Genomic DNA, 12,796 nt, shown 5'->3' with positions numbered 1-12,796 from the left:
CTAAAACTTGCAGCTGGTGTGGTCCTTTAAGCGTTATCGTAAGATCTATACTGTTCTTCTGGAGGGCTCTATCTTTTAACATGGGCTGGGGGGGTGGTCCTGACGTAACGAGACACGAAAAAGTCTCACACTAAAACATGCGGCTGGGGTGGCCCCTTTTTGTGTTATCATAAGATCTATACTGTTCTTCTGTAGGGCTCTAGCTTTTAACATGGGCGGGGGGTGGTCCTGACGTAACAGAGACGCGAAAAAGTCTCACGCTAAAACTTGCAGCTGCGGTGGTCCTAGTGGTTAGCTGGCGACGTGGGTGTCCGTCCCTTATCGTCGGGCCTTCAGCTTAACACGGTTCTGCTCTCGGTTTCTGTTCTCGTTTCTCCCCTCGCAACTGCGTCTGTCTCACGGTGGGAAGGTATGTCATGCATTTAGCCATTCTTGTGTTAGTCTGTGGTATTCCATTTGCTCACTTGTTACTCGTATTACTTTGGTTAATTTAATGTCACGATTTATTCGGAGCTATGTGACATTCTACTGGATTTGCTTATCATGTCAGGGTTTTCATGGAAGGTGTTGGATTTGCCTGACACCTTACAAGGCCCGTGCCCACTTCTTCATATTAAATAGCACACCTTGTGTGGACCAAACTGGACAGTAGCTGAGTAGAGGTACGACATGTGGTCCAGAGATTAGCAATTTTGCCTGTTTTCAAATGATGCAAGACTTGGAGTTCACCGACGACCATTGTGCTTAAACCACACGATTTTGCGGGTGTTGTTCACGCCGGAGATGGCTCTGTGACGTTTTTCGTTTCATGACTGTAGCCTACTAACGTTACTGGTAACATAAACCAGCTTCATAATGAATATTTGTTCACATGCCCGTCTTCCGAGAACTGTCGTCTTCACACGCATTTGTTCCAGGTACGACGAATATTCGTGCGCCCTATCACACCACGATCGGCCCTCTAATGAGCCGATCATAGTCCCACAGGTAAAGTCCGAGACTGTTTGGAACACTGGGTGAAACATGACAACCAACTGCCCCCATACGCTTGTTCTACGGGATCTAATCGTTAAAGAATGGCTTCTTGTGCGTATGGCCTACATGATGAAACTTACTTAGGCTTCCTTGTCGAATTTAGGTCATTGTATCAGCTAGAGGAGGCGTTATTTGTTATTAACGTGTTCAATAAGTAAGCTCGGCTAGTTACTCACAGTGTTTTCTGTCCAGCACTTGTTGCCATAAGTAAGTAACATCTGCCTGATATGGCCTGCTATTACTGTACGAAGATTTATTGAACATAACGTTCAGAACGTAAGAGCGCTTGTATTGAAAACTCATTCCAACTCTGTTCAAAAGTAAGGTGCTATTGAAGATAGCAACGGTTTGCTGTATAGCGAATTGTAAATCCGCTGAAAGGTTAAATATGTTTCGTGTCACCAGCCACGTTACCAGCCACCAAATCCGCTGTATCACGTAACAAACGGAACGTGTTTAGGAATCTATGTCGTAATTCACGTTCTGGTAAATGAATCTTATTTAATTAAATGCATATTTTTCTTTTTTTCTTTACTTAAAATTCTATTTGTGGAGGTGTTTTGTTATGTACCATTCGATTTGTTTATGTAAGAGTTTGAGACGCCCGAGTAATAAAATGAGTAACAATAAAATGATCGTACCGCGTTATTGGTCGGGAGGCCTCATCTGCGCTTGTTCGGTCGCTTAGTGCAAGTCTTTTTATTTGACTCCACTTACCCCAGCATCGACGATGATGGTAAGGATTACCCATCATCCAGTTCCCGAGCGGATAAAATCTCCGACACGGCAGAGATTCCACTTTTTTAGGTATGTAATCATTCATTCACTTATTAACCAATACATTGATACAAAGAATTACATCCGTGACGTTTAAGAAAACGAATATTAGAGTTTTATGTGTTACAACAGTACTTTTTGTCGCCAGAATCTTTGTTTTGCAATTGTTCATATGTTATATGTCCGTCGAACTCTGTTCATTTACTCTTGCTTATAGGTTTTAGTGCAGTTGTGTAAATTTCTTTGAAAAAAGTATGAATTTTGTTTTTTGAAAGTGTAGGTACCTTACAGTATTCATTTCCTGTCATTTATGATTAATCTGAAGAGAGCGACTTTTTAAAGCATATTCTGGGAATTATTGTAATAGGGTAGGCAATTTAATGTTTGAGTTTGGTATGATGACATTTGATAGCACCGCAGGCAATAGATTTACAGAATGAGATTTTCACTCTGCAGCGGAGTGTGCGCTCATATGAAACTTCCTGGCAGATTAAAACTGTGTGCCCGACCGAGACTCGAACTCGGGACCTTTGCCTTTCGCGGGCAAGTGCTCTACCATCTGAGCTACCGAAGCACGACTCACGCCCGGTACGCACAGCTTTAATTCTGCCAGCAGTGCTTTCTTTCAGGAGTGCTAGCTCTGCAAGTTTCGCAGGAGAGCTTCTGTAAAGTTTGGAAGGTAGGAGACGAGATACTGGCAGAAGAAAAGCTGTGAGTACCGGGCGTGAGTCGTGCTTCGGTAGCTCGGATGGTAGAGCACTTGCCCGCGAAAGGCAAAGGTCCCTAGTTCGAGTATCGGTCGGGCACACAGTTTTAATCTGCCAGGAAGTTTAATATATTTACAATTTGGCAGTATATGATAGTATCAGTTTTGAGAAATTACATTGGTATATTACTGTATTTTACCTGTTTACACGTTACATCTATACAAAAAAGCAAAAACATTCTACCTTTAGACATGCGAAAAAGATAAAAAGCCTATTTCATTTTCAATAAAGAGAAAAATTTTAAATTTTTTAAAGGTTGCGCGAGAGAGCGAATAGAGGGAGAAAGAGAGAGAGAGAGGGAGAGAGGGAGAGAGAGAGAGAGAGAGAAGATGAAAGCGCATTTATACGTGTTAATACTAACTCATTACAGTGTTAAGCTGTGAAGTTGGTGAGAGTTATTTTTTTTTCTGCATGCGTTTTGTTTGCACACGGAAAATGACAGAAAAATTTTTACGTTTGAAGAGAATACAAAGCTGCTCTTTGAGAATGAGAATGTTAAAACACGCTTTTCATTGTTCACTTTGATGCAATTTGAAGCCACGTCACAGTTCTTGCTGTTTGCGCGGCGTGGGAGCGATTTGGGAGGAGGAGGGGATGATCTATGACAGAGGAGACGAGGGCGTCGGGGTTGTGGCAGGCGGCGGCGGTCGCATTACGTGTTGACACCGAGCTGACTACTTACGAGGAGAATGTGGGAACTGTTATAACCTGATTTCCCAGAAACTTCTCTCAGCGGATGAGGAGGCAAAATAAGCGAGCACGTGTCTTGGCTTATCGGTAGACACTCTTTCGTTTCTGTGGAAACGATCGTCAAACTTGTAGACGTAATTTAGATCCGTTTAAGAGGGCAAAAAACTTAGTCCATCTGTTGGCATAGTGGAGAGCGAGGGTGCCTCTCACTTTTGTGTCCCATGTTCGACGGTCGATTATGTTTTTATTATTATTTTTTTCATTTATCGACCCATGTCTGTAGAGCGTTACTGCAGGAATGAGACTTACCAAGTAAGGGGGTACAAGAGCTTAATGTTAATTGTAAATTTAAAACTGGGTTTCACAATAAGTGTTATACATTCATCATGCAATATACGTGTGTATCTTAATTTCAGGGATTACATTTTTTTTTTAAATTGTGGAGTTTTTGTATCAGTTCTTAGTTCTTGTATTTTATTCCTATTTTTATTCTTCAGGGTGATTCGATGCATTCCCTTGAATGATGCCAATTGTAGTAAGAGTCGAAACAAAGGAATTCCGAACTCCAGGATAATCGCGCGAAGGTAGGCTTGCCACCGAGACGTTTCTTCGTACGGATCTCGTTCGGGACAAAATGGTTCAAATGGCTCTGAGCACTATGAGACTTAACATCTGAGGTCATCAGTCCGCTAGAATTAAGAACTACTTAAACCTAACTAACCTAAGGACATCACACACATCCATGCCCGAGACAGGATTCGAACCTGCGAGCGTAGCGGTCGCGCGGTTCCAGACTGAAGCGCCTAGAACCGCTCGGCCACACAGGCCGGCCGTTCGAGACAGAAACGTCGTTAATATTGCTGAAGATTTCACCGAGACCTCCTCGCATTCGGGAGGATGACGGTTAAAACCAGCGTCCGACCATCCAGATTTAGGTTTTCCGAGATTTTCGTAAATCGCTCCAGGCAAATGTTTTGCCTTTGAAAGGGCACGTCCGATTTCCTTCCCCATGCCTGACACAATCCGAGCTTGCACTCCGTCTCTAATAATCTCGACGTCGACGCGACGTTGAACTAAGTCTTCCTTCCTGAAGATTTCACGCACTGGCAATATTTTCGCTGTAAACCACGCATAACGGATCACTTTTCCGAAAACTGGCGCTTACAGTTGATTATGAATCAAGATACAATACAAGAATTTCACCGAAAACAATTTCATATCACTTTTCCATTCGTTTATCGTTTGCTGGTTTTAATTCATTCACAAGACATACACTAAGTAGAAGAATAAGGGCAAAGTCATTTCAATATATGTTTGAAAATACACTGAAAAACATTTGCATAATAACCTTCAACGGAAATGGGTAAATAGATGAAAAACAAAAATAAAAATCGAGTTTCGAAAACGGGGCGTGAAAGTACGAAAACTGGACACTGAGACACCACTGCGGCTGAACAGATTGCTCGCTAAAAGGCACATAAAGTACCTCTAATATTGTGGCCGTCGTTTTCTCAGAAACGATCGAGTAAGCCGAGACATGCATTTACTTATTTTGACACCTCTTCCATGGAGCGAAGTTTCTGAGAAATCGGGCTATGGCGGGTGCGTATTCTCCTCATCCGCGGAGGTGGAATCAGAATGAGCATTGTGTGCATTACGTCTTCAACATTCTCTGCAAGATTATTAGGGAAAGGGAGACGCTTAAAAGCATGCACTGCTACCAATTGACAACATTCAGCCAACATGACGTTCAGAAACATTGAGTGTCGTACTGATGCCTATAATGAAGTGCCGCTACAGAATGCGCGGACACAGCACCATAATATCAGAAACCGTTTTACAGACAGGAGACACACAATTGCAGATGAGGTGCTGGCGAAAGCAAAGCTATGTGGGTGCGTCGTGAGTAATGTTCTGATATCTCAGTCGCTAGCGCACTTGCCCGCTGAAGGCAAAGCTCCCAGGTTCGCGTCCCATTTCAACGCACAGTTTTGTTCTGACCTACTTTTAGGACTCTGACTATTCCTGTACCAAACATTTCGTTATTTTAGATAACTAGATATTTTCGTTACTGATCATTAATTCCGCCAATAACGACCGACTGACAATATTTCTTTAAGGGGCTCCGGAAAGGTTCAGAATCATGAAATGTTCAATTTTTACTTTTCTGCATTTTAAAAATCTACAGTCATTCCCCTTTCAACTGACATATAACTTCTCATTTCGGAAGACTATATTTTTAAAGTATTTTTCAAATATGTTTGTCATGGGCGTGACCCACTGTGGTGCTGTTAAACTGCTGTCAAATGCTGTACTCATGAATCTACAAGCTCATCAAATATATTTTAGCGACGTCAGAGAAAAAAGGTTACAGAATAAGTGTTGTGGCTAAGCTGTGATAGTTCGATATATATCGCTCGCTCGATTGTCGTGTATTTCATGTTCATTTACTTTTTTTTTTGGAGGGTAAATAAAAAGTGCCTAGAAATTCTCTCAAGGCTTTTAAGAAAAGGAGAAATGTTGGAGCCGGCCGGAGTGGGCGAGCGGTTCTAGCCGCTACAGTCTGGAACCGCGAGACCGCTACAATCGCAGGTTCGAATCCTGCCTCGGGAATGGATGTGTGTGATGTCCTTAGGTTAGTTAGGTTTAATTAGTTCTCATTTCTAGGGAACTGATGACCTCAGAAATTAAGTCCCATAGCGCTCAGAGCCATTTGAACCATTTTTTGAGAGATGTTGGAAAGCCAAAGGTAGGTGTTATTATCGTAAACAATAAAGACTATAATCAAGGCTGTGAGCCTAACCTTGCTCTTACACCTGCCCATTGCAATGAAAGTGAGAAAGAAAGCACTTCTCAGCGGAAGCTTGGTTCAGTTAGTGAAAAGTATGAATGTTTTATGGGCGAATCGGATGTGAATGAGATATTTAGTATGTCAGTTCCCAATGGAATTTTTGCAAACTGTGTAAGATGTATTCAGTGTAGTGAAGTCGACCTGGAGCTCTCTACAAAAAATCACGTAGGACGTGCCAGTGAAATGGAACTGAAGTGTGGTAAGTGTTCATACATGACTACCCTTTGGAACAGTTTTGAAGTAACTCCAAATGAAGAAAATGGTGGCAAAATCTATGAATACAACATTAGGTTTGCTTATGCCTTGGATACGGTTGGTAAGGATGCTACTGCAGGGGCCGTTTTCCGTGGCATGATTAATCTTCCCAATTCCCCAAACAAGTTTACAAAATAAAATAGATTTATAGGATCTAAAATAGAAGATGTCTGTATATAACCGGGTGAATAATGCTGTGGAAGAGACAGTAATAGAAAACAGTGGTCATAGAGACTTGATTGCAGCATTCAATATTACCTGGCATAAACGGGGATACACATCTCTTAGTGGTGTAGTATCTGCCACGAATATGTATACAGGGAAAGTTTTAGAAGTAGAAGTAATATCTAAATATTGTTGGTGTCCACAGAAAAATAAAGGTACACATGAAAGTAATTGAATAGCTAAGTATAGTGTCAGTAGTGGCTGGTGTTGCTAGTATGTTTCAGTGTTCTGTTGCGTGTGATAAAGTGCGATGTTTGAATTACCTAGGTGACGGTGATTCTAAAAGTTTCAAACATATTCGAGAACTTAAGCCCTATGGTGATGATATTGTAACATGGAAATTTGAGTCTACTGGACAGGTACAGAAACGAATGGGACCAAGACTTCGGCGCCTGAAAGCTTCGTACAAAACTCAAAGCTCAGTGACAGTTAAGACTTGGATGGGAAGGGAAGGTCAACTGACAGTGAAACTGACAAAATACAGAACTATTATGGAATGTCTACTAGGCAAAACACAAATAGCGTCGATGAAATGAAGAACACTGTTTGGGCCCATTTATGTGATACTTTTGCAATCGATGAAAGTCCCCATCATTATTTATGTCTCAAAGGAGAAAACTGTTGGTGCAAGTGCAACAAGGAATTTCTAACTGGTGAAGTGTACACTCATAAACATAGTCCGATGCTGTTATGGAGGTGATAAAACCTATGTCCAGAAACTTAGCAGCACTTGAACTGTTGAAAAAGAGTGTTTATGGAAAAACTCAAAACCCCACTGAAAGTGTAAATAGTGTTACATCGTCAAGAATCCCCAAGACTGTGTTTGTTGGAAAAGAAACACTTCACTTTGGTGTGTACTATGTTGTTGCTACTTTCAATGATGGCAACGTTGTAAGGTGCAAAGTATTTAGAAATGAGGGAATGAAGTTAGGTTTCAACATGATACGAACGGTGATTGCTTTAGACAAAGAACGTCTTCTGGCCGCTAACAGGGCTGTAAATAGCCTAGAAATACAAACCACAGTAAACAGGAGAAGGACAAAGAGGAAGCTGGAGGAGGAGTTTGCGGATGATGAAGATAATCCATCCTATGGAACTGTAATGCTCTTAAAAGATTATCCAAACTTAGTCGCTCGATCCCAAAAATTTAATTTTTTTCATACAAATTACATATTTTCTCAGGATCTACCAAACTATTTCCTTCAAATTTTCAGGAAGTGCTACACAGTCCCTTCTGCATAACTTAACGCAGATATTTTCCTAAAACTTCTAAATTCTTCAATTTATAAACAAAAATGACACAAAAAGGTACTGAATTTACATTACAATAGAAAAAATTAATCTCTAACAAATGAATTAAAATTCTTAAAAACCCTTGCGCTAAATAGTTGCCAGCACTCAAATAACTAACCTGCAAAGATTTCAACTTCTTACCTCAAATACGTGCTGAGAAAACAAGTAATTTATAAGCGCTATTTCAACACTGGACAGATAGGGCTTTCCGGAGCCCCTTAATGACATTCAAAACCGTTGTACTACTGCACTGCAGACATGATCTCAAACAAACCTCATTACGTGGTTTTACATAGGACGAAAAATAGCGGTCGAGAAGCTCCAAGGAAATATCATATTTTCGTTACAGGATTTTTGACGTAATCTCGACAGCACTGAGATATGATGCACAATCCAGCATTTCGAAAAAAGATTTTTTTTAAATCTAAGTTTATTTATGCACTACAATGTATATGGCGAAAGTTCTTCGTGTACATAGAGCTTTCCAACTCCCCTTCTGCCTCTCCAAGTGGGCAAAGTTGCACAGGTCTTTCTTGTTCCATCGATAAGGTGGTTTTACATTGCTGAACGCTTTTTGAAGCATACAGTCTCAATGTTTCAACCCTCTGAATGATATACAACGTCTATTTTGTACGTCTAACACGGGAATTTATTTGGAACGTTCGTGAAGTAATTGAATTGTGACGATTGGTAGTGTTCCTCACACGCCTCCTAGTGAGATTTTCCAACCAGAGTTTATCACACCGGTGATATAAATTAGCTGTCCGTAAGATAAGTGATCATTATCTACATTAACTGTCACAACATGGAAAGAGTGCAAGCGAATAGTAAACAGTTGTGAAAACACGCTTGACCTCTTAACAACAAATAATCCTGAGCTAATAACGAGCATAAAAATGGATGCAGGGATTAGTGAACACATGACTGTCGTAGCGAGATTGAATATTGTAGCCCCCAAATCCTCCAAAAATAAACGGAAAGTATACCTATTCAAAAAAGCAGATATAAATTAACTTGACATCTCCCTGAGAGATATCTTCATTCCTTCCAAATTAACAATGTACGTGTAGACCAGATTTAGTTTGAAGTAAGAGAAATAGTATCGACAGCAATTGAGACATTTATACCACACAAATTAAGAAACGATGTAGCTGAGCCCCCTTGGTACACAAAACGTGTTAGAACACTGTTGCAGAAACAACGAAAAAAGCGTGCCGAGTTTAAACGAACCGGAAATCTCCAAGATTGACGATCTTTTACAGAAGCTCGAAATTTAGCGTGGACATCAATGCGAGATCCTTATAATAGTTTCCACAACGAAACGTTATCGCGAAACCTGACAGAAAATCGAAAGAGATTTTGGTCGTACGTAAAATATACTAGAGGCAAGACACAGTTAATGAATACTGCGAGAGATACCAATAGAAATACTATCGACGGCAATGCTGCCAAAGCAAAGTCACTAAACACAGCCTCCCGAAATTCCTTCACCCAAGAAGACGAAAGAAATACTCCAGAATTCGAATCAAGAACAACTGTCAACATGACTAACTTAGAAGTACATATCCTCGGAGTAGTGAAGCAACATAAATCACCTAATAAAAGCAAGTATTTTGGTCCAGACTGCATACCAATTAGGTTCCTTTCAGAGTATACTGATGCAATAGCTCCATACTTAAACTGTCATATACAACCGCTTGCTCGACGAAAGATCCGTACCCAAAGACTGGAAAATTGCACAGGTCACATCAATATTCTAGAAAGGTAGTAGGAGTAATCCACTAAATTATGGACCCTTATTATTAACGTCGATATGCAGTAGGATATTGGAATATATATTGTGATCAAACATTTTGGAATACCTCGAAGAGAACGGTCTATTGACGTACGGATTTAGAAAAATTCGGTCTTGTGAAACACAACTAGCTCTTTACGCAAAAGAAGTGTTGAGTGCTATTCACGAGTGATTTCAAATTGATTCTATGTTTCTAAGTTTCCAGGAGGCTTTTGACACTGCACCACACAAGAGGCTTGCATTGAAATTGCGTGCTTATGGAATATCGTCTCAGTTATATGATTGGATTCGTGAATTCCCGTCAGAGAGGTCACTCTTCCTAGTAACTGACGGAAAGACCTAAAGCGAAACAGAAATTTTTTTCTGGCGCTCCCCTAGGTGGTGTTACAAGCCCTCTGCTGTTCCTTGTCTATATCAACGATTTACGAGACAATTTCAGCATCCGTCTTAGGTTATCTGAAGATGACGTTGTTGGTTATCGTCAAATTAACTCATCAGAAGATCAAAACAAATTGCAAAACTATTTATAAAAGATAACTGAATGTTGCGAAAATTGGCAATTGACTCTAAATAATGAAAAGTGTTGGGTCATTCACATGAGTGCTAACAAGAATTGGTTGAACTTCGGTTATACGACAAATCAGTCTAATCTAAAGGCCGTAAATTCCACTAAATACCTAAGAATTACGATTACGAACAATTTAAATTGGAAAGAACGCATAGAAAATGTTGTGTTTCGTTTTATTGGCAGAAAACTTAGAAAATGTAACAGGTCTACTAAAGAGACTGCCTACACTACGCTTGTTCGTCCTCTTTTGGTGTCCGGATGAGCGGTCTGCGATCCTTACCAGATAGGATTAACGGAGTGCATCGAGAAAGCTGAAAGGAGAGGAGCACGTAAGAGAATCACGTTTCGTGTTATCGCGAAATAAGGGAGAGAGTGTCACGGACATAATACAGGATCTGGGATGTATACCATTAAAACAAAGGCGTTTTTCGTTGCGGCGGAATCTCCTCACAAAATTTCAATCACCAACTTTCTCCTCTGAATACGAAAATATTTTTTTGGCGCCGACCTACAGAAAATGGTTCAAATGGCTCTGAGCACTATGGGACTTAACTTCTGTGGCCATCAGTCCCCTAGAACTTAGAACTACTTGAACCTAACTAACCTAAGGACATCACACACATCCATGCCCGAGGCAGGATTCGAACCGGCGACCGTAGCAGTCCCGTGGTTCCGGACTGCGCGCCTAGAACCACTAGACCACCGCGGCCGGCGACCTACACAGGGAGGAACGATGATCATAATCAAGTAATGGAAATCAAAACTCACACGGAAAGATATACGTGTTTGTTTCTCCCGCGCGCTGTCTGAGTGTGGAATAATAGTGAATTATTGTGAAGGTGGTTCGATGAACCCTCCGCCAGGCACTTAAGTGTGATTTGTAGAGTATCCAAGTAGATGTAGATATAGATGAAAAACCCACATATTTATGCCTTCCACTTAATTCTCTAATAGCACAGTATGGTTCGATTCACAGTAATTTCTGTTGAACTGACTTGAACATTACTTTCATGGGACCATTTTTATACGATTGCCCTCACGATTAAGACTGCTTCAGGCCCCCAAGCAGGCTGGCCGGCGTCATGTTTCGGAGGCAGAGAGCAATCAAACCTACACTATTCGCTGTATAAATCGTTATATGTAACAAGGGAAAATGAAAGGATAAAATACGGGGTTCTAGTTTCCGGCATAGAGGCAGTTAAAGAAAGAACACGAATGGTGTTCGTTGCCTCACGGACAATCCGCCTCCAACCTCTCCTAGTTGGCCGCTAACAATTATTAGAATTGCAATTAAATTACGTATATTGTCAGGAGACAGAATGGCTGTTATTTTTAAAAGATGTACTCGGACAGTTGCAGTGAAATAGGTAATTACAATGCATTCTAATTTACATGTTAACAGCACAAACTATCTTGAACGAAGGACGATGGGTTGATGATAAACGAATTTGCATTTATAATTTTTCTCAGTGGCATTACTTTGACATTTTGTACCGTTTTTGGAAGCTTCGAAGAATTTAGTACGATTATAAAGGTTCTTGTTTGTCCATCCTTGTGATTGGAGGTTTGAGGGACTTCAGCCTTCACTTATGTACTAAAATGGAACACCTTTATCAGTTCTTACGATGCCGTTTACTGTACCAGCTGACATAGTAGTTGATGGTTGGGGACACAACATCGTTGTTACAGATAGCCTGCGAAAACGAGTTTCTCGATGTTCGCCACTGGTAAATCGTGTATACAGATGGACTCAACTCCCTCAGCGTCAGTTAAAGCCTGAAAATGGTATACTGCTGCACCGAAACTGGTAGCAATATAATAAACAGTATCGTAAGAACGACTGTAGGTGTTCCACTTTATTACGTAATTGTAAAAGTGTTAGTTGGTTGGTTGAGAAATAATAACTTTCATAAAATAATACTTACGAAAAAATTTGCGTCTTATAAATTATGAAAATTAGTTGAATGAGAAGAAACCAAATAAAAAATAACAGGTTACGCTTCCTCGCCCCCTTGAATGCTTGGAGTTATCGTGCCAGCTGCGTACACTTCAAACATTCAACTGTAGCGGGCTTAATTTATCTCTCAACACAGCATATTTGTGTCAGTTTTTTGCAACAAGTCATACATCGTGGAATAAGAAACAAAAATGTTTGACAAATATTTCGTTAAAATCTTTGAAGCAATGGTAAATCATTGAAAGATAACTTGAATAAGTGCTTAGGTGACAAGCAAGTTAGTGATGACAAAATTGATCTATCTTTTCAGCGCTTGATGAGAATTTACCAGTTGACTTGGTTTATATGGCTCATTTAATGTATTTTAAGCTCTCTGCCTTCGATTCTGGTTGCAAGTCGCTGGAAAAAAGAACCAATTTAAAGGTCCAAGTGAAGGAAATTACCATAAATTTGATAGTGTCGTTGCTTTATAACATTTTACATTTTTAGTATTAGGTACCAGATTACACATTTTGAAGTCATAACTGTGTTTAAAGTCACATATGAATTTACAATATTTACAATATTTACATTGATAATTTGT

The sequence above is a fragment of the Schistocerca serialis genome, chromosome 9 (assembly GCF_023864345.2).
Source record: "Schistocerca serialis cubense isolate TAMUIC-IGC-003099 chromosome 9, iqSchSeri2.2, whole genome shotgun sequence".
Lineage (NCBI taxonomy): Eukaryota > Metazoa > Arthropoda > Insecta > Orthoptera > Acrididae > Schistocerca > Schistocerca serialis.
The sequence above is the reverse complement of the archived record's forward strand: the minus strand, read 5'-3'. Positions refer to the sequence as shown.